Genomic DNA, 18,763 nt, shown 5'->3' with positions numbered 1-18,763 from the left:
TTTTATTCATGACTTGATTTTAAAACGACTTAATTCTTTCTTAAAGAAAATTAAGCTGTGTCATGAGATTGTATGAAGGTGATTTCTTTTAATTGGTCTTGCAAAAGAAAAAAAAATTTTGGACCTGGTATTTTGTTTATAGAAGCTCTGTTAATGATGGCCAGCATGTGTATCTGGCTTTTGCAGTTTTTGCGGGGTTAGAAACTGCTTTTACTGAAGCAGAGCTTACTATTGAGAAAGGAAGGTATAAGTACAGACACGCCTCTGTATTGATTATTCTTGTAGGATTTGTTCATCCTATTTTGGCTGTTATAAAATGTAGTGGGAGCAATTCCAGCTCAAGCACATCACTCCAGTGTCAAGCAGACCATGATGTCATGAGGAATTCCTTGTCGTAAGGGACGTCTCCCAAGGAGAACATTTGCTTTTCTGGAAACCAGCCATCCACCCACACGCTCCTCCACCCAGCTGTTCCATCCAAATAACCAAACCAAAGGGAGTGCTTTGATTAATCGGAGTGAGTAGGAGTGATGCCATGACAATACAATAGTGCGTCTGCTGTAGACTATTCTTGATTTGCGTTTGATTGTTTGCAGTCCTACCCATCTGTAGCCAAAGGCAAGAAGTGATAACCTGTCATGTTATATAAAAACACATTTGGAAAAAAGTGGAGTAATACAAGATAAATAGCATATGCTCTTTGAGTCTATTCTTTCCAAGCAGTTGCAGTCATTCCACAACTTGATGTTTTCTCTTTTTAATGGTTTATTTCCAGATAGCTTCCATCTGCAAAATAAAGTAAAATTGAGTGAATGAAAGCAAGATCTATTGCATTTTGAGAGGAAATATGAAATGAGAAGTATTAGGATGGTGTCAGGCTGTTAGCATGTGAACAAGAAAGCAAAAGGGTAGGGTGACATCAGTCATACAGCACTTGGATAGAAAGGTTTCTGCTCCATCAAGGCAGTTGTGCTACCTTAGCTCTTGGACATTCTCTGTCTTTTTTTTTTGTGTTGTTATGGCACTAAAAGTTTGAGCCAAAAACAACAGAGAATCATGTCATAGGACTTGAAAAGTTCCCCTCTTTTGTTAAACACATCATTTGTTCTTCTATAGCTGATTGTCAGTCATTTGAGTTACGCAATAGAACTAACCTGCTGATAAAGCCAATAGTAAAATCCTGTTGGCTTTGTTTAAGCTTGTTCTGTTAGGATGTTTTAGAGGGTTTTCCTACCATGTGTATGACAGCTTCAGAGGGAGAGGGCTATTCATCCTATAGAGAGAGGCAAAAGTACAAACTGGAGAAGCCCTTGACAAATGGAGGATGAAATGTTCACACCTTAAGAGGGTTTACCTCCAAGAGTCATGCTTTTTTAGGTAAATTAAATAATAAGGTAGTATTTTTCAAAATGGAAAGCATGGAAAGTCTCTTTGGTATCCGATCTGTAAAACACCAATTAATTATGATGGGAAGACATGACTACTTTGTTTGATGTTGGCAGATGTGAATGAAAGACCATGATCTGAACTTGTCCCAGTCATACTTGTGCTCATCATCACCATGTTAATACTACCTACAACTCAAGCAAATCACTCCTAGACACATGGTGGTTTAGTTTAAGTATGGAACTGTGTAAACATGACTTTCTGGCTCCTAGAGCTAACTTGTTTCTTACCAATATGGAGTGCAAAGAAGCTGAAAAGCTATGATTTTAGATAAAATGGAGGGCTGTGTTCATGTGTGTGGATGCATTAACATTTGGGATCCGCTGTACGCTCACTCTGGTGTCAGCTCCTGGAAGCCTGAGAGACATCCTCTCATTTGTCTGTTGGTTTGAAGTATCAGGTTTCCAGTCCTCCGCTCTCGGAAGATCAGGATGAAAATGCAGGTTATTCTTAATAGCTACAGAGATACACAGACACATCTAATCTGCTTTAGTTACCGGTGCACTTGTGATAGCATAATGCCCTGTGTGGCCATTCTGTCTCTGAAAGTCATACAGGGACTTTATTTCAGCCTCCTCCAAAGGATCTGAAACAAAACCCAGTCCTTCTGATGCGGTTAGAATTTCATTTGATTTTCATCAAGATAGTTATACCGGTATAAATTTACACTGCGAGTTGTTCTGATACAACTGAGCTCTGCAGATACCTCATGTGTTTAGTAGGTTGAAAGCATAGCCATAGGTGTGGGATTGTCCTGTGCATGAGAAATGGGTGTTGGCTCTACAATCCACTGTTCTTGGGGCCTTGCCAAGTCAATCCTAATGGAGTACCAGGTGTGCGGGTGTGTGTATGAGCAAATGTACGTACATGCGTTGTGCGTGTGTTGAGTCTTAAAGCTGGAAATAGGGATGGGCAAATAGCTGCTGAAAAAGAATTTTGCTTTTGGATTGTTCGGAGTGAAACTTCACAAATTGGTTCATTTCCATCCAGTTATTATCTAACAGTTAAACCACAAGAAATCAGGACATGTTTTGATTTTTTCCTCTTAAAAATTATTGCAGGTTTTTGTATGTGATGCAAAGCCATTTTCAAATTTGTAAGCATGATGGGTACCCCCACTGTCCCCTCTTATAACCTTCTGTGAAATGTGTGTGACATCAGGTCTGTATTTTCTGCTTGGTCTCCTACTCTTTGATAGCAGCTGTTTTCTGTGGGGAGAAGAGGGTCTTCCTGACCCTTCTTGCAAGGGGAGATCTTACAAGGCTGACCGTGTCCCACCTGCAGAACAGTAAATAAATCAGCCATCAGAACTTGAGCACCAGCATGGCACTTTGCTTCTCCTACCTGCGGAGGAGGCCTCTTTCCAATAGAGGGAGGCAAAAGATAGACAGCAGAGAGTTATTGCTTCATTGGGAAAGAAGATGTGTGTGGGTGTATAATGAGGGGACTTTACAAATAATTCCTTGGTGATTATTCATTGTAAGGGGCATTCAGTTGCCTTAGCAATATCCCACGGAGTACTTAATTTGTGGAGAAATTCCGATGTGCAGGATTTTGATTTTGGTGTGTTTTGTTTCCTGCCCAATGTCAGAGATCGTTTTCATAATCTGCCCTGGGGACTGCGCTGTCTCTTGTACGCTGGTTGTGTGCACAGCCCATTTTGAAATGTGAGGGGTTTTTTTAAAACTGAAATGGTTCCAGTTAATAATACCTTCCCTTCAGATTTTCATTTTTCAGAAGTGATCCACCCACTATGGAATAATAAGACTTGATAACCATAGTTTCTTGGATAGCATGCAGGGAGCTGCCAATATTACTTTGGGACTAAAACCAGAAATCACTGCCTGTTGCTATGAAGGAATCAGTTATCCAGTTGGGATGATCTATGCTCAAAATCTTTATGTAATAGTCTGAGTTAGAGATCTCCTATTTCAAGGTGTCTTGCATTGATAACAAAATGACCATACAGATTTAAAGAACAGAACAAAACAGCCATTTCCTCCAGTGTGAGTTAAAATCACACACTTGCATGGAATCTGCAGTAAAGAACGTTTATAGTGGAAATACTGACTGACCTTTAACCATAGCAGTGGGGCCAGCTCTGCTCTAACAACTATTGGAAATAACAGGCAGTAGCATTACAAGATGATATAGGCTAGGAAAAGTTCAAAGAGAAAAAACTGGAAAAAAATCCCAGAGCAACTGACTAAATCTCATGTATTTTTTCTACTAATTGGCTGCAGTTTGATACTCTAAAGTTCACAAAAATTACTGCTCTGATACTAGACCAAGCCTAAGCATTGCCAAAAGTCATTTTATTTCAGACATTTCTGAATTACAGTAAAATTTCCTATATTGCTTACTTAAGAGACCAGGAAGTTGGCTGTCAGTCTATTTAGCGAAAGGTTTCTAGCTTTACATGACGTAAAACTTCATTTCTCCTATCTGTGGGAAAATGAAGTCAGGGTACTTCCAACAAGGATGATGTATGGGATGGTAGGTTGAACTCAGAGTGATTCCATTTTTCAGATTCGTGGCCCTGCCTGCCACTGTGAGCTTCTGAAGACTGCACAGCTTGCAAACTAAAAGATCCAGCTCCTGGATCTTCTTGCTCTTACTGTACACCAGCTATCTCACTGAGGGAGAGGACTTCCTTTCCTTTCTCATTAGGGTGCAGAAGCCTTGAGGAGACAGAGACAAGATGGGAATGCATAGTAATGGTGCAGGTTTCACGTGGCAGGATAATCTGAACCTAATCCAAGGACCCACAGTTCCAGTCTGCTTTGCATTCTTCCCTCTGATGTGTGATGCTGCAGGAGGTACATCGACAATCCCACTCCTGTACGAGCCATGAGCTCTTGAAGATGAGGTTGTCTCGTGCTTGGTGGCTTCCTAGCAGAATGTGTTTTAGAGCTACAGAAAACAGACCACGAGCAAGACCTGTTCATCTTATTTCCACAAGATCATAAAATGCTGTGTAGTAGGTGCTGTTCCAAGGGCCAAAGTCAGAGGTGAATATATGTGAGTTTAAGCAAGTTGAAATTCAGAGACAGTCTAGATTAGTGCTTATTTACTTGAAGACGTAGTAGACTTAATAATTTAGACTCTTTTGGATTCTCTGGTCCAAAATAAAAAAATGTTGTATACATTATATTCATCCATTGCATTAATTTCCACTTCTTGAGATATTTCTGCATCAAAAACTTCAAAGATAAGAGATGAAGTATCCTCTCCCCTAAAATAATTTTACTTTGCTTTTACGCAACAATTCAAATTCCCTTGGATGTTGGCTTAGTGCTTAACTATTATGGAGTGTAATTTAAACACTGTCTGAAAGTAATAATGCTAGTGCATAGTGAGGCTTATTATTATAGTGGTGTGGTCAGTTGATTATTACTTCAGTAAGGAATCCTTCATTTAAGAGAGACAGCTTGGTCAAACAGATGAAATGGTGCCTCTCATTCACCTGTCCTCCCAAACTGCCTTTTTCTAGCAAGAAAAAGTTAAGTCACTGCAACTGGAATGAGTTTCAGAGTAGAAGAGTATAAAAATTAGAGAAGTCCAGACTTCCTGTACTGCAGAATACTGGAATCTTGCATCAAATACCTGGGTCTAAAGTTTTCTCTTGATTAAAAACAAAAACAAAAACAAACAAAAAAAAAACCACAAACAAACATAAAGAATTGAGAATCGAATGGTATGGAATTTAAGTTTAAAAAAAAAAATACAAAAAATGCATAGATTTTCAAACTTGCACCCTGATTTTGCATCTACTCATTTTGCTTGGTGATTCTGATGGATATCAACGTGGGATTCTCTGGTACCTGAGATTCAGGACCTCTTAGTTTGGATACACAGAGCAGCACAACAATTAAGACTAGGAATGCTCTTTGCCTCTTAAAATTAGCGCATTTTGCTTAATAATGGATGAAATAGATTTTTCTCTGAAGGAGATCTCTTTTGTTGTGGACTCAAATCAAGAAGCACATCTACAGTTATCTGAAAGTTAACCCTCAGATCAGTAGTAACATTTCTAATCTCATGAAATAAAGTTAAATATCCCTATGTTTTGATACTTATGAATGTACGATAACTTTTTTTCAGTGAAAGCATTCCTACTTATGCCTATTTCATTTACCTTTTTTTAAATATACTTATGTTTTTCAGTCAAAAATGTCATATACAGATAATAATACATACTTTGTAGAATACTTGTTACATCATCCCTTCTCCAAACTACCTGTACTTTTCAGGACTGACATGGAGGCAAAAATTGAAGATTCTCCAAAACAAACTACCTTAACCCTGTGTGCTGAGAAAGAGTCTGTGCATGAGGAGTCTGATTTACCTTGTATTTGCTAAAGTGTGCTCGCTCAGAGGAAGAAATGAGAAACATTGATGGATACATATGGTGTGATATGGGCTGGAAGGCATGGCAGGTTATCAGGAAGGCAGCTCTTACAGGAAGCTATATTATGTTCTTAATACAGTTGTAGACATTACTTCTCAGTCACTGAAAATGTTAGTAACATTGAACACCAGTAATGAAGATGAAGTTCCAGCGATTTGGTTGGTTTGTTTTTAAAAAACAGGGGCACAGACAGATTCAGCTGTAGATACAATTTCTAGACTGAGTAAAGAGCTTAAAAGGAATCAGTATGAAATAAACAGAGAGTTGGCTTTCAAATCTGAAACTCAAGTTTGGAAATACCAACTAAAATAAATATCTGTTTAATCAAATGCATTTTCTCTGTTATGCATATTATAACTTCAGGATTTATTCCAATGAATTTTCCAGGTCTTTTCTCCTAGCAATCTAGATATGGGAGCTACTTTTTGCTTTTTTTTCCTTTTTTTTTTTTTTTTGGCTTTGAGTGTGTCAGTACTTGAGATAAGACATTGTTTGTTTCCAAGGGACTGTTGAATTATAAAAAAAAATAATACATTGTCAAAGAACTCCTGCTGGAGATAGATGTGTGGCAAAGAAAAACAAGTCTTGGTATATTATATATACATGCATATACACACATGCACTTATGTATTCAAATGTGCATCAGAATGTTCTCTGAGTAAAGTTTTCCAAAGCCACAAAATGAATACTATGCTTTTTAGATCAACGTTTGTTGCACAAACATCAGCAATCTAGATAACTCTATATGCTTTCACTGATAAGACAGAAGAATAGATGGAAATGACTTCTTTGATTCTGGTCTTTCCAGCTACTTTGCTTGAAAGCAAGCCAGAAATACTGAGAAAAGAGAATTACTTTGGGCAATTCAGCTTCTTGCCAGAGTCAACATGGTGAATAGATACAGGAATTTGGAATAAAAGCATGACAAATTTATGTCTTCTGACCATACGGTTCAGCTTCAAGATTAGGACACAGATTTAAAATATGCTGTTACCTGAATGCTTATGGCCCAGTCTCCAGAAAGCAGCTGTTCTCTGCATTGCAGCTGGAAAAAAAAAAAAAAAGTCTTAAAAAAAATGGAACTGGCAGTAGTTACTCATTCAGATCCTTTGCTATCCTAGTTGCTCTGGTAGTAGGATGCTCAGGTGCTCTGTGAGTGCGGAATCATTTTACATGCAAGAAAAGTAATAGCTGGAAGGAATTCACATAGCTCTAAAACATTTTTGATGTTGAAATCTGTCAGCTCCATCCAACTGGGCTAAATACAGGCTAGAAATCTGAAATGGGATCCAGTGTTCACCCTCAGGAGGTGCAAAATACAACCTCTCGTCCAAGGAAGCATTCGTAAAGGTGATGTAGTATTTCTGTGTTTTCCTACTTTTCTAATGCTGGATCATGAACAAAAGTCTTCACTGGCCCAGATCTCTATGCCTGGATGTTCAGCTGGAAAAGGAAAGGAGTAAAATCATGGGTAATCCGAACAGAGATCAAAAGTGATGTGATACTAAAGGAGAGGTAATTCATTATTAGTGTTTTTTGAGCACCTCTTAACTTTTTGGCCTGGACGTAATTGTGATATTTCTTCAAAAGGCAGGAAGTACAAGATAAATCACACATGAAAACCTCTTCCTCTGTGATCTGTAACGTAATTTTGTTGACAAACCATACGTATACATTCTGACTTGGAAATGTCAAAATGTTTGTTTTCAGTCAAAATATTTCAACACTTCAGACTACAGAAATGTTCTGAACCTGATTCTGTGGGGAAAACCATTTGGGCATTTAATTTTGATTTGCCATGACAATCATAATTTCCTGAAGAGGAAATTGTGATTTTTTTGATCAGCTCTATTCAATATCACAGGTGTTTTATTGCACCGCTGTCCCACAGATAGACATGCTCAAATTTCTGCCAGCATTTCAGCCCACCCATCTACTTAGTGTTGTGTGAATGCAAGTTAGACGTGTCTGGCTTGGTGACTGCTCTGTTTGGTGAATAGTCACATAAATTCTTGATATCTTAAACATTGGGTTTGGGATGACAAAACATCTAACCAGTAACTGTTGATGAAAGCATGCCAAATAGTCCTCTGCATAAGTTTGAGCTGCTTCTGATCTAATTTGTATCTGCTTATAAAAGCTTTCATTCCAGTTACGCTCATTCAGTTATTCCAGATTTACATTAGCATAAATGAGACAAGGATTTGGCCTATATTTGTTTTTTCCCCTTTTTTAAACAGAACTACTCTCTCTTCCTTCGGATGGGACAGGTCACATTCAGACTTGGTTAAACTGGTTGTATTTGGTTTGAGGGACAGTCTGCATTTCCATGACTGAGTACTCGGGGTATTTATAACAGTCTACCCACAAAAGCAACTCTCTTGAGCAATAGGCTGAAGGCTGGGGTAATTAGGGGTAATTAGATAGTGCTGAGGACCCTTCCTTCAGACTCCTGCTGGCTAGCTGAAAGCCAGCACGGGTGATCATTGCTATGCTGTCATAGCAGCAGCAGAGACGTGCTGTTAATTGTGGCCTTCAGATCTAATCTTCCTGGAAGGTCATCCCTTTTTTGGGGGGTTGTTTTTTTTCTTTCTATAAGCCCGTTCTGTAAATGACCTGGGTTTTGCATCTTGAATTTGTCATTTGTGGCTGACTTCAAAGAGGAGGTGGCACTGTGCATTCAACGATACGATGCGCTGGGCACAGTCTGAACGGGGAATACACGCGGTTGTTGAGATGGCAGGAGAGGAAAGGACTTTGATACAGTGCGTTCACAGTGCAGAGGATCTTCAGCGGGCAGACTGCTGTGAACATTTAGGAGGGAAATGGGCAATATGCCAGCAGGGTTTGTGAGTGATACACAAGGTGCAATCAAGCTTCTGGCTTGATTAATGTGTGCAAGAGATGCAGGCAATCCATTGCTGTCATGTTAATATTAATTAACGACCAACAATGCCTAGCTCACTAGGTTTGGTAGTGCAGATCTGTTAATTCACTTACTCCCAAGATTTGCTTTAGCAGATGGAAAAGGATTATTTTACCATACTTTCAATGGCAATTCAAGTCTATTTTTATCTCTTTTTTGGCTTGCGTGTAGGAGACTGCCACCTGTTTTTTGCAGGTTGTTTTCAGCACTGCAGTCTAGATTAAAAATTGGCCTAGTTTGTGCTTCATGGAAAAGGAATTTGTTGCTCTAGCACAGAATAATGAAAGTATCCAGGGCCAGCGCTGGTGTCCAGCCCTCTGCAGTTGTGTGAACTCTGGCTGCAGCAAGCAGTTCTGGGTCAGCAGGATCCCCACTGCGGGGCTGCGCAGTCTCCTCTATAGGCTGTTCAAGCCTTCTGGTTTTGGCATGGAGTTCAGTAGAATAGGGTGGGTTTATGGGCTTACTGTCTGCGTGGTTCCGTTCAGTACTGGCTTAAATGTCTATGTGAATAAGAATGCATTATGAGAAGATGTGGAGAGTCGTAATGACTCTTGAGAACATTAAAAATTCTAGGCGGGCAGCTTTAACACAGGGAGTTGCTCACTTTCAATCTCACTGGGATTTAGCAGGAGTTAGGCTGGTTTGAGAGTTTATCATTCTCCACTCCTTACATTTATGTGGACTTTGTCTCTCTGATGTGGATTTCAGTTAGTTTTCTTTGCCTAATGCGGCTCTTGCTCCAGCATCTCTGAAGCATCACCGAATCAGTTTTGGTAGTTATTCCATCTGACTGCATTTACAAGCACCTGAGTACCTTTCTGGACCTACTCAAGAAATATGAACTCCCATATATACCATTTTTGTTGTGTTGTTCTCTTGCACTAATTAACTTATAACTTGGTCTTCAATTTTGCTAAATTTGATACTCACTTTATTGTAAACACCCATTTGTTCCACTGGGCAACACAGCTCTCTGAACATCTGGGAATCATCATGTGTCATGAATGACATGATGTATCCTTGCTGTTTGACTAGCACAATGCTAGATCTGATCAGTGGGAGAAATGTGTCAGGGCAAAGATTAATACACACTGGTTTGTGACTTGTGACTCACAGGGTAAACTTGATTCTCTCTTTGATGGTACAGATCCAAGGTCAGCATTTTTCCTCTCCCATTTTGGTCCTGGTTTATAACACAGAAGCTTGTACTAATGGCTCTTGAGCTTTTGATAGCTGAATCTGAACACTTTGCTTCAGTATGGTCCAACACCTCTAACTGAATTGTCACTTGTGTACGCCACAGCTGCACACAAACCTTTCTTCTGGAGATGGTTTGCTACCCTTAGGCTAAATACCCAATGAGAACTTGGTCATATTTCCTCTGTGCTTCCCTCTGGTATGCACATTCATTGAACAATATCTTCGAGTGCCCTCTGTCTGGAGCATTAAAGAACAACTTTCTAACAGAATAGAACAAAACAGAGGCATCGGTGTCTGATTTCCTTGTTACAGTTTCATACTGATTTCTGTTTGAAACACCAGCTGGTTTCACATTCCCACCTACCCGTGCTTCAGCAATACCATGAAGCTGATACTGGAAGGAGCATTTTCACAAGCATAAGTAAAACTGTAGGAAAGAAAACATTCAAGTTCTAGGTGCAGAAGCGCTTCTTTGGGCACAGTGGATCGAGGCAGAGATTTTTGCTGTAGCCACTTGTTGCCTTTCAATTATGTCATTAAGTTTTTGGCACACAGACCTATTAATATTTATATTTACTTGGGTGAAGTACAAACTGGAGTACGAATCAAAGCCCTTTGGAGACTACTGGCCATTTGTGTTTGCACAGATGGGCTGTCTTCTGCCCAACATAGCCCAGGTCCAAGTAGAAAAGAAATATATTTTGTTTATTATTCTCCTTCTAAGGGCAGGAAGAGCTTATACGGAGGGCCAGAGCTGAAAAAAATCTGTGAGTTTCAGCAGTTTGTTCCCTGCCTGACTCTGGCAAGGGTTCCAGTCTGGCCAGTGGCAGGAGAAGCAGCAATGAATACAGTCAATACATACACATACATACACATTTCTCTCTAACCCTGAACAGAAATCAGGGGCTGAAACACAATGTAAGGGTTGTGTAAAGCTGAAGGTTTCAGAAGAGGCCTCTCCAGGTGCAGAAACATTCAGGAGTTTCTAGACAGAAGATCTGGGATTGTGAAAAGGTCAACTATGTTCATTTATACCCTTGTTGGTTTTTTTTCTGTTGTTTTTTTTACCTAGTGTCATGGATTTTTATGGTTATGGCTTTTTTTCTTTCTAGGAACTGCATTAACTCTAATTACAGCTCACCATATCTATGTTCATTATTACATATTTGGTGAGCAGAGAGCAGGAAAAAAAAAGGAGAAATTATTATTCTTTTTAGAGAGGGAATTATTGCGATGGCCATTAGAAGGGAAATGCGGTATTTTGTCCGTGGAGTTTGTCAGAATGAGGCTGGAGACAAGTGAGCAATAATGAGGCTCTTGAAGCCTGTCTGCAGGTGTGTAGCAGTGAAATAACAGGCAGGTGCAGAGAGTGAGTCTTTAATCAGAGTTTTGGCAGGGATCTCGTTCATGGTCTGCCGTTTGGCTTATGTGCCAAGGAGAAAATTCTGTAGCAAAAGACCTGGAATAAAAAGTGCAACTTCTGTTTGAGCAGAAGTTTCTTTCTTTCATCTACTTTGTTTGTTTGTTTGTTTATTATTTAATTTTCAGTGTACTACCATCTCAGAAAGCTGGAGGCTTGTTCATAATAGCAGGAAGAAATGACTATGGCTCCTTGTCTTTCTGAGGATAGTTGGTTCTAATCTAGAGATAAATGCTTCTGTCAACATTTTCCATAAATACTGCACTGAAAAAAAAATGTTTTCAGACAAATCTGTTTCAGCAACAGTTGTGATTTATTTTGGGCTCCTTACCAGGAAGTAATTGAGCAGGTTAAGTAACCTTTGTGTCGCATTCAGGGACAACGCAAGTTCCAACACAGCACTGGAAACGAGTGGGGAAAAGGTATTTTTAATACTGCAAAATTTCAGTGTTTTGTTTAATTAGTGTATATCAAATTAGGACAAAGAACAGAAGTATCGACATCTGTGCTCTGGGAGATATGAAGAGGAAATAAGTATACAGCAAGAAAAAAAGCCACCTTGTTTCACGGAGCGTATAGAGGTGAACAAAGCATATGAGTGGTCCAGAACTGCGATTTCCTCAAAGCATCTTAGTGCTCTGAAGATGTGCACAGAATGACAGAATCACAGGAGTTGGAAGGGGCCTCAAGATACCATTGAGTGCAACCCCTCTGCTAAAGCAGGTTACCCACAATAGGTGACACAGGTAGATGTTCAGGCAGGTCTTAATAGGAGGAGTCTTCACAGCCTCTGTGAGCAGCCTGTTCCAGTGCTCTGTCATCCTTACCGTAAAGAAATTCTCTCACATGTTAGTACAGAACTTCCTGCGTTCAAGTTTTAGGTCATTACTCTTGTGCTATCACTACGCACCACTGACAAGAGCCTGGCCTCATCCACTTGCCTCCCTCCTTCCTTTACATGTTTATAGACATTTATCAAATCCCCCCGCAGTCTTCACTTCGCCAGGCTGAACAGATCTGTGCACCTCTGAATCCTGAATTGAAGCAGCATTTCTTCCTGACCTCCCTAGAAAAGCTGTCCTGCTCTGTCAGTCTTTCCTATGAAAAATGTTAACCCTCTTTCTTTCTCCTCTCAGTTGCCTCCATTTAACCTGGATAAAATGCCAATTTCAAACAAGAAGCTTTGTTTGAAACTAGGGCACTGAGGAAACAACGATTAGCTCAGACTATATACATTTGTCAGAAGTTCAGAACATACTGAAGAAACCTTACCGATAGCTTGTTTGTCCAGCCAAAACTTACTACCCAAGTTCCATGGCTGAATTTCAGTGAGCGCAGTGCAGATGCACTGGCTGTGGTGAATGCTCAGACAATCACTACTAATAGTTATTACCCATCACAACAACTTATTTAGTGACTACTCATTTTAAGACAACTGCGAGACACCTGTTGACAATTTATAATGTGAAGAAGGATGAATGGCACTTTTCATTCATTTGGCCAAAACCAGATAGCACATCACAGTCTTCTGCCTTCACAAGTCAAATCTGGAGCCTTTGCAGCAGCAGCAACTTGCTGAACTGAAAAGCCAAAAGCAAAAAATTTGATACTTGTATACCACTGTCAGACCTCTTTGGATGCTTGTCATTTGCATCAGTATTTTTTCCATTAGTCCACAAATTCCATAGTTCGTCATTTCCCAATTCCCTAAATCTTGACTATACTGTACTACACTACTTGGTGTCCTGAAAACAATAGAACTTCTAAACCAGACATTTTCACATCCTTCCCTTCCTCCCTCCCTCTCTTAAGAGTCTTCTGAAGACAGATGTCATTATGCTTTGTGTGTCTTACTGTGTTCAAATAAGAAAGTGGTGTTGCAGTTTCTTGCTTTGGGGAATGAATAGGGCTGAAATCTCCTATCTTGCAAGTCCTGCACCCAGGACCTGAGACTTCCACAGTAGCTGAGAGAGTGCCTTAGCTGGCAAACTGTCAGGTACTCAGGTGTGAACCTCTCTCTCTGCTACATTAAACTTTGAGGAGGGTACGTTGCAAGCTGGGGCAAAATTAATGTGGCTATCTGATCAACAGGAAGATCTATAGCTCTACACTCATCATATAGGCATGAAACTCCCTGCATGCCTTACACAGGGGATTCTTGGAGCTGCTGTGAGTTGGTCTAAGCAACAGGTAGTTCAGACCCCCTACATGTTTAAGCCCAAAGGGCACTGCAGGAATCTTCTGTGTGGTCTAGCATCTTTGACAATATTTGTAGGGGTTATACTTGTCCTGCTAGGTTGTTTGCAGCGAGAGCTGTGTGGTCTTCACAGTGTTCTTTGAAGTTAATGCAGAATCACGAGGACACAATCAAGGTGAGCTCAGGAAGGCTGATTTCAAGTGAACCTAGAGCATTTGGGAGGATAACAGGTCTCAGTGCTTGCTGTGTACCTTATGCTCAAAATACAGAAAATACATGATAAAATAAAGCTATGCCTGAAAAGTAGTGTGTGAAAATGTTATAGCTGAGATAAATTTTAGCTAGCAAAACAGCTCTGAGGAGCAGGGCACTAAAAGCTCAGAGTATCTACCTTTTAGTTATACCAGGCTGATGTGTCTTAGTATGCTTTTGGGGTAAGCAAGAGAAGATGAATATCCAGCAGGGCTGTAATCTAAAGTCTTGGAATAGTTTGGATTTTTTCATATTCAGCTGGTTAGGGTGGTAGGACAAGACGAAATGATTTCAAACTAAAAGAGATGATATTTAGGCTGGATGTAAGGAAAAAGTATTTTACAATAAGGGTGTGAGGCACTGGCATAGGTTGTGCAGAGATGTGGAAGCCCTTCAGGGTCAGGCAGGGCAGGGCTCTGAGTAACCTGGTGGAGCTGTAGGTGTCCCTGTTTGTTGCAGGGGGGTTGGACTAGATGGCCTTTAAAGGGCCTTTCCAACTCAAATGATTATGATTCTAATATGTCTTTCAGGTCCATACTCTGCTCCAGGTTTTTAGCATGTCATGGAAAAGTCATTCATCTTCTCAGTGTTCCATATTAGATGAGGATTTCAGCACCAGTGTGGGCCAAAACCTGTGAGGTGCTCACAGAAGGTTTATGGGAGCTACAGAAGTTTAAAATACACTGTATCATATTATTTTTTTATTGCTAAGGTGAATGTAGCCATCAGTCATACAAGCACTCAATTTCAGTATATAGTAAATGATAACCACTCTACAAAAGAAAACTTCTGGCAGGGTTAACTTATCACTGGTTCTCAGTTATCTCCATTGCTCTATTCTGTTTGTCAGGTGGACCACATCAGATCAGAGTAGTTCCTTGATAAATTTAAGAGTCGGGAAGGTAAATTGAGATGTCCAGTGGAAGGTAAAAAGCATGCATGTAGTACAGGGAGAAGTGCTATTTGCTAGCAAGGGTTGATTTTATCAGCAGAAAGGAAGCAACTTTATTTCAAGAATAGTACTGTAGGGATGCTGGCCCAGCAGTTTCAGACAGAAAAACACTTGAAGGAATTACAGTAAAATGGCAAACTTTCTACAGATAATCAAAAGTAAGACAAAAGTTAGCAGTAGCTGTTGAATTTAGTCTGAGTGCTGTTTAGTTGAAGCTAAGGGGTAGAAGCACTTCTGTAGCTACCCCATGCAGATTTGGAGTTGGTTACTGTTCAAGATATATGGCTTAAGCTCCATGGCATTTCTGACCAGTGTTTAGGAGTATAGATGTAGGAGTGAACATAGAATATTTTCCTCCATTTCTACTTTAATTTGTCTGATAAAAGTCTCTCAAAGGCTGCATCCTGCTGATACAGAACATACGGTGCAAAAACTACATTTTTTCTTAAGTGCAAAATGAAAGCTTATATTATGGATTACTTTGCATGTAATTATATCAATTATTAATTAAACCTGCTTAATTGATCTTAGCATAAATGCAAAGCCAAGTATAATTATCAGTATTGATGCTGGAAGAGTTCCATCACATGCTCTTCATATCTTTGTTTATCTCTTTTAGGTGATCTCAAAGAAAAATACCAAAGGGGAATTCAGGGACCAAAGGTTTACTTTATCAGAGCACTGAGGCTGTAATAGGAAGATAGGAGTAATCACCTCCAAGATTTCTGTCACCTCAATCAACCTTCAAGGGAAAATCATCACAAGAGAGCGTCTGGTATGTCTGATTTAATCCATATTTAGAGAATGGTATATAATTTGTGTGATATTAACACCTTGCAAGCTCTAGCCACAGGTCAGGAATTTGCTGTGATAAATAAGAAATGAAAACAAAAAGCAAGTCCTTTTCTAAAACAAACAAACAAACAAGCCATTCCAAAAGGGTGGTGTCTTATCTAGGTTGTTTTGGGCATGTTTGTTGCACTGCATGATTACATAAGTTCATGAGATGTGCCGTTGACCTAATCTTTGCAGGGAACTGGAAGCTCTGAAAATTGAGATAATCCTAGATTTTTTTCTGTGAATTAGGAGACTTGGAGAATGTACATGTCATTATGTATTTAAGTGGTTTGAGTAATATATAGCGGTCATTAGGTCAAGAGATGATGATTAGAAAGAATCTGTCTTAATTATGCTCTTGACAGTGTGTACTAAACACTGTAATGCGATACATTCTCATTGTGGACCCTAGTATGATAACTGTTAATCTGTAGATTTAGTTTGTTTTCATCTGTTTATTTAATTTTGTTGGAAGAGATTGGAAAGCTTTCAGAAAGGTAAACGCGACTGGTGTTCTATGAGCTTTGCAAGCTTGGCCATATTGGTGTGGTGTTATACTGGAGCACGTTAGGGAATACAGTCTGTCCTAAACTGCAGAGTTCAGAGCTTAGCTGCTGTGGCTCTGTCCCTGTTCGTCTAAAATAGAACATGAGCTAATCCAAGTTGCGGCCAACACCAGCAGAGAGGGAAAAGGCAGTTCAAAGTATCAGTGCTGCTGAAGCATTATCTGTGATTGTACACTACATTGCCTGTACTAGCCATCTGAAACAGATGTCTACTTGTATCTACTTGTAACAACCTCACTATGTTGTTAGTGAGGTTGCCGTGGAAGCATGCTTACCGCACAGTTGGCTGGGTACTGCACATCTGGTCGAGGTCTTGAGATTTTTTTTCTCTTTTGCCCAGTTTGGGACTTCAGAAGCATATACTCATATTAAGCCCAGGGCTGTCTTTGTTCCGTGAGGCTGCCCCAGCTGGAACCTGTTGCTGGTTGACACAGTAAGATCTTGTGTTGAGACTGTTATATTCTTTGGCATATTACACTGCATTTACATCTTTTAATTCACCCCAGCAAACAGATGGGTTGTTTTAAGAACCATGTGTAAGAGCTTTCATTAAAACCATTAAATGACACCAGATGGGGATGCAGAATACTGCAACAGGGCTGCTTTCTACCATGTTGGACTTTTTGAGACATATTTGGAGGTGGAAGCTCTTGTTGCCACTATACTTCTTTTCTGTTCTGTCCTAAACTGTGCCTGCCTGCATTGTGGTGACACAAACATTTCTGGCAAATACACTCACTATGGCAAATATGATTTTGGTAGATATTTTTTACAACAAAGAAATGTCTAATTAATTTGAAACTGAACGGTTTGGTGTTTTTTTTTTCTCATAAAGGTCCATTCTCAATTTTTGCCTTTAAGCAAAAAAAGCAAGCAAACAAAAAATGACTTTGCTGAGGATATTAATTGCCAGAGTAACATATGAAACAGTGCTCATTAAAGTGCCTCTGAGGTATTCTCAGGTATCCTAGCTATACTAGCACCTTAAGTATACTAGTGTCTAGAGAGTATGCCAATGGCTTTAGAAAGATAAGAGGGATAAGTTTCAGTAAGAAAGTAGATTAGTGGATCTAATGAATCTTGACCTCTTTGGTTCAGATATTTAACTGAAACTGATTTAAAAAATTTGTTTTTGATTTGGGCTGGAAGTCTTGTGAAATAGATCCTTCTATTGGGAGTTTCTTCAGCCACTTCAGTTCCTGGGAGTGAAAATATCTTCCTGATGGTATGACAGTTGGGTTCTTCTTATTTATGCGTCTAGCATCTGCTGGAGTGACTACAATACTGAATAAAAACTTCACTGTATTTATTGCAGTATACTTACATTGAACAACAGAATTCCCAAACAATGATATTTTAGAGCTGTTGGAGGTCAGTTTTTTCAAAGTTTTACCTAAAATTTAGGACACATTTACAAATATGGAAACAGTTCATTTTTGTCAGATACCAGTTTATCTTTCAGGTAAATACACAATGTTTTACTTCAGTGTTATAAAAAGATGATATGTAATCATTTGTTATGAAATTCTTATCTGAAAAGCTGCCTAAATTTTAAGAGATTTTTAGAAGAGTTAAGTAACGTGAAAGGAAACTGAATAGGGCAATTGAGGCCATGAATGAACATGAATTTATTTTAGTATTTTCTGAGGGGAAAGCATACTGCAGTTTGGTTTAACAATGGAACCCCTGAAATCTGCTTTACCCAGGGATAGCACAGCAGTATTTTCCCATATATACAAAAAAAATTTGCTTCAGATTCTTATATAACTTCATAGTAGAAGGCTTCATTATATCTTATTTCCATTTATTGTAATGGATAACACAACCGCTTGTTTATGCTGAATTCTTCCGATTCTATAAAGAAACCCTTTTCTAGCTGAGAAAAATTAAGAACTATTTCACATCCCTGTCACAAATTAAAATTTAGTAGTTCAGCATTCAGTGAAACTGGAATTCTGTGAATTTCTTTAGCTGAAAGTCTGTTCTTGGAATAGGGATCAAATATATTCTTTGAATGAAATATGCTGGATTTGTTTTTTGATATGACTGCAAAGTGATTCATTTTCAATCCTGTGATAACTCAGCTGTAATTAGCCATATGAATCAAGGGGCATGAAATGTTTTGAGGCAGTTGGTGAGTCTGATTGACTCAGTCTTTCCTATGAGTCTGGTTCACTGGCTGGTCGTTCCCCTGCGTACCTACACTCAGCTGATTCTCCTGATACCTCATTTCAGACTAAAGGTCCCTGTGTAACCTCATGGGAGGCAAACTGCTCTGTAGATTCCAGTCTGGTACAAAGAGAAGTATTTAAATACCTTTTGGTTCTATCTCTATATTTTTATAAGTCAATACTTCTAGGTTTTAGCTTTAAATGAAAATCCTTAATGCATTTCAGAAACATACAGTACTGAACCGTGCACTCTTTTCCAAAGCTAAAATTCAGCTCTAGGTGTCACCTATTTCATCCATCAGCATATTTAAACAGTTTTGTGACTCTAAATTCTCTCTATTTGCTTCACTACCTGAAATTCCTGTCTTCAGACTAGTTCTGATAG

The 18,763-nt window shown here is 39.3% G+C and overlaps 1 protein-coding gene across 1 annotated transcript in view; it reads left to right on the top strand.

Annotated features, from left to right (window-relative positions):
• HAO1 (hydroxyacid oxidase 1) overlaps positions 1–18,763 on the top strand; it is a 390,969-nt gene that overhangs the window by 210,348 nt on the left and 161,858 nt on the right. Inside the window, exon 10 of the mRNA XM_048938310.1 lies at positions 15,424–15,579. The gene's annotated coding sequence lies outside the window, so the exon portion shown is untranslated. The remainder of the gene's footprint in view (positions 1–15,423; positions 15,580–18,763) is intronic.

This window comes from Lagopus muta, chromosome 2 (genome assembly GCF_023343835.1).
Source record: "Lagopus muta isolate bLagMut1 chromosome 2, bLagMut1 primary, whole genome shotgun sequence".
In the NCBI taxonomy this organism is placed as follows: Eukaryota; Metazoa; Chordata; class Aves; order Galliformes; family Phasianidae; genus Lagopus; species Lagopus muta.
This window is presented reverse-complemented; position numbering and strand designations above follow the sequence as displayed.